Below are 4197 nucleotides of genomic sequence, written 5' to 3'. Positions count from 1 at the left end.
TCTCTCTCTCTCTCTCTCTCTCTCTTTCTCTCTCTCTCTCTCTCTCTCGGTCCTCCTCCTCCCGTTTCTCTGCGCGCCCCCCCCCCGGAAGATGCTGATGTTGTACTGATGACAGCGATGGAGCGCGTTCACGTACACGTTCACGCACACAGCAGCTGCAGCAGTAGTAGGGGGAGGTTTGCATCAAGGCGCGTCTCCGCCCCTGTTCACCTTGAGTTTGAAATTAGACCAACAAATATTCCCGCACAGAAATTATTATTTTTTAAAAGCGAGCATGCAGCAGTGTTTGAGAAACGTTTTGACTCAGGGGCCAGACATGAGAGTTTGTTACTGTGTGAAAGTTTTCCACTCAGCTCATTTAATCTTCCATGAGTGATGTCAACGTAAATTATCACGTTATAACAAGATAAATAGTCACGTTGTACTACATACAAATGTGTAACTTATTGTAACATATGAATATGAAATGTTTCACGTTAGAACAAGATAAGCAGTATGATGTTATAACAGGTTAGGGCTTATCTTATTATCACTTGATAAGGTGAAATGTTTCACGTTGCAATAACAAAGGTTTGTTGGTAGAACAAGATATTTTCATACAAACTTATAATTGAAGTGATAAAAAGTATACAGTCTGTCTTGTTAGTGTGTAAAACATTTTACATAAAACGTGAGTGTATGTGTAAAGTGTCATTATAACATTATAATATACCAAGAAACCTTGCACCTATAACAAGAACATTTTCTTGTGCATTGTTATAACAAGAAAAGTGGCTTGTTATAACGTCATAACTTTGTATGCTGTAATAAAATGAAAATATCTTATAGCATACATCATTACATTAGAACATGAAATAAGATATGTTTGTACATTGCAATAATGTGAAACTATTTTGTTATGCCAACAAACTTTTCAGATTACAGAGTAACATTGACTCGTGAACAGTGGTGACCTTTTACTGGAGTAAAAATAACAAAACTACGATGTACCAGGTCAAAAGATTGTGCTTAAAAATTAAGAGCTTGTAAATGTGAGTGTGCTGACACACTTTCCATTTCCTAATTTATCACATGAAACAGAGGAAATATCACCATCGCCTTTTCCTGTTTTTTTTTGTTTTGTTTTTTGATGATGACCCACACGTCACTGTATGTTCACTCTGTTGTTCCTTCAAAGTAGGTGGCAAGTTATGAAACATGGCAAGGAACGACTGGTCGAGGACCAATGTGTAATCTGTCATGTCTCGCGGCACAACATGGCAAGAATGTATAACATTAACATTTGCTTTAAACTAATCTGACACGTGACAATCTCCACAGACAAAAATATTATATAGTCTGGATAATGCTAACCATGCTCATACACTTTTATCTTATTCTGTTTACCATGTTCACTATCTTAGTTAAGCATGTTAGCATGCTAATTAGCTAATGAGAATGTTTTTAGTCTTGAAGATATTTAGTCATATTTCAAATTTAGTCAAATAAGAATTTTGTCCTGTTGATGGTGCATAGAGTTAAATTTAGTGATTTGCATAAATGTGTGTACTAATAGCTGTTAAACCTTCATAGTGATGCTGGCGGCAAAGCTATCCTCTGAGAACCATGAAACATTTTGGTGCCAAAAATATTCATCAGGTGTGCAAGACCCACTTTTGTGGAGAAATCATGTTTAATACAACAAATCTTCAACAGCAAATATGTTTTGATGGAAACATAATGCTGACTGAATGCCATTTTCTTTGAACGTGATGAAGAAATGTTAATTAACGTTCCTTGGAAGTTACAAGAATTGCGATTCTAAATGTATCAGTAAAATGTTCCCTGACAACTTATTTAATTTGTTTTCTGCCAAAATAGACTATCCACTCTTGGAGCATACAGCACTACAGCATTTGTATAATTTAACCAATATCACCATCTTTGCCTAACTTTAACTAAAGTGCTTTTGTTCTCTAAACATAACCAGAGACCAGAATCCAGACTTTAACCCAGCAACCTGGTGTCACAGTCTTTATGTACTTTATATGCTCACCATCCACCCTAACCATTACTATGCGACTCTAGTGTGTGATATGAAACGTAATCCAGACTTATAGAATTCATCCTCTGAGGATTAAGAATGTTTGTACAAAATTTTATGCAAACCCTCCAGAGGCTGAGATATTTCAGTGTGGATCAAAGTAGTGTACTGATGAAGAGTCAGAATTCCAGTCAAAATTCTTGATCGTGCAGAATAAAGTGAATATTTGGTAACACTGGGTGAACACTACAGAATATCTCCATTTGAAAATAATGAAGAGTGCATTACACTACTCTTCCTTTATTCAGCTGTCCCCTTTTTTCTTCGGGGCCAGATGTTGCCTTGACTATTGAAGCCTTCCTTCTCTGTCCATTAAAAGCTCTGTTACTCACTCTGGGGAGAAACGCATCTGCCCTCAAGCAAGCATGTTCATGGAAAACTAGGCCAAGACGGTGGTCTCTGACAGAGTGCACGTTTTAGAGATGGAACATACAAAGACTGTTGTGTGTGATCATAATGGTAAGGCCCAAAATTTAGTCTTCAAGCAAGTTGTACAAAAGCAAGTTCGACAAAATAAATAACACAGCAGAGGTCTTAGAGGAACAAAAACATATTGCTTCATGCTTCTACATGCTTGACAGTTCATGTAGTATTCTGATTAATAATGCACTGGGTTCATACCTTCTGGCAGCAGTGTGTACATGTAGCACATCTGGATGCTGTCTAAACAAACGTGTGTTTTTTCCCTCCACTTCCACACGACTCAGACTATCTTTCTTCATCCCGAGGCCTGTCGTCATCTGTTAGCAGCAGCAGGGGAATTAAAAATCTGTGTGTGCGTTTGTGTGCACAAGTGTGTGTGTGTGTGTGCTAAAATTGGCAGAGTGAGCGCAAAAGGTACAGTGTGGCTGCTGAAGTGAGGACATGACAGTGGGAGAAAATAGACTTGTACACAGTGAGGGGATACCACTTGAGAAATGAGGTGTTTTCACAGAGAGATGGAGGGAAAGAGTTTATGTGTGAATATCAGCATGACTGTGGTGTGTATCTTTTTTGGATGTTTTTTTGTCCTCTGTTATCATATCATATTAATAATTTATGACGCATTTTTAGACCTTGCAGTACACACACAGTATTTCTATGCACGCGTCCATGTCAGCGCACCGTGCTACTTCATGGTTGTTCACATGATCTTGTCTTAGGTTGCCATCTGTTGGAGAGACAGTGAACTAAAGGTATTCAATGGAGAAGATCCACAGTGGGGATCCATCATAAAGGTTAAGTGTCTACACAGGTCAGTAAAATCTTTACATTTCTAAAAAGAAAAAAAAAAAACAGCTTGTGAGAGCTGTGTGTCTGTTGCAGGATGGGAATCACGATTTTCTTATTACTGTTATGGTAATCCTTGAAAACACAGAAACCAACCATGTGTTGTCACTGTCTCACACACACTGCACACCACTGTCTGTAAATCTCAGACCCAAGCATTCACTCTTACCAGAATCTATATAAACTAGTCACACAAATATATTCTTCAGAAAGCCTCTGTGATTACTGCTGGGTGCTGTAGTTTTTAGCAAAAATTACTCAAACTGGTGAGACTATTTTAGCAGTGGATAAATACACACTAGTTAGCAGTTACAGCGGTAGAAATGCGTGTGTTGGATTGAGTCAATATCTAGTCAATAAACTACAGTGTGTTCATGGAGGAACATGTCAGCAGGTTCAACAGTGTCGCTCATTAATAGTCATTTTGGAGCTCTTTGGCACAGAGGATATATCAGAGTCTGGAAACACACACAACACTGCTCGGTTTCATTTTTCATTGAATTTGTTGACACTAAGAAAAATGTCAAATAGCACCAGATTTAATAGGAATGAGTGTCGTTACGTTTGTGTCCGTCACATTGAGTGAAGTGAGCGGTTTGTAGTCAGAAATTACACCACAAGGTGCCACTAAACCTTACACACTAAATCTTTCTATTCATTAAAAGTTCAGAAAGTCAAGCCTTTGGATGCTTTAGGCACAGCTGTGCATTCAGAATATGAATCAAACATATGAGGTGTTGAGTCTGTTTTAGACTTTAATATCAAACCATTGTGTTGTTTCTCTTATTGACACTAATCTGTGAAACTGAAGTACTAAAGTAAATGTGCTTTTGTCTGTAGAGCAG

The sequence above is a fragment of the Larimichthys crocea genome, chromosome XV (assembly GCF_000972845.2).
Source record: "Larimichthys crocea isolate SSNF chromosome XV, L_crocea_2.0, whole genome shotgun sequence".
NCBI classification, from domain to species: Eukaryota; Metazoa; Chordata; class Actinopteri; family Sciaenidae; genus Larimichthys; species Larimichthys crocea.
This window is presented reverse-complemented; position numbering follows the sequence as displayed.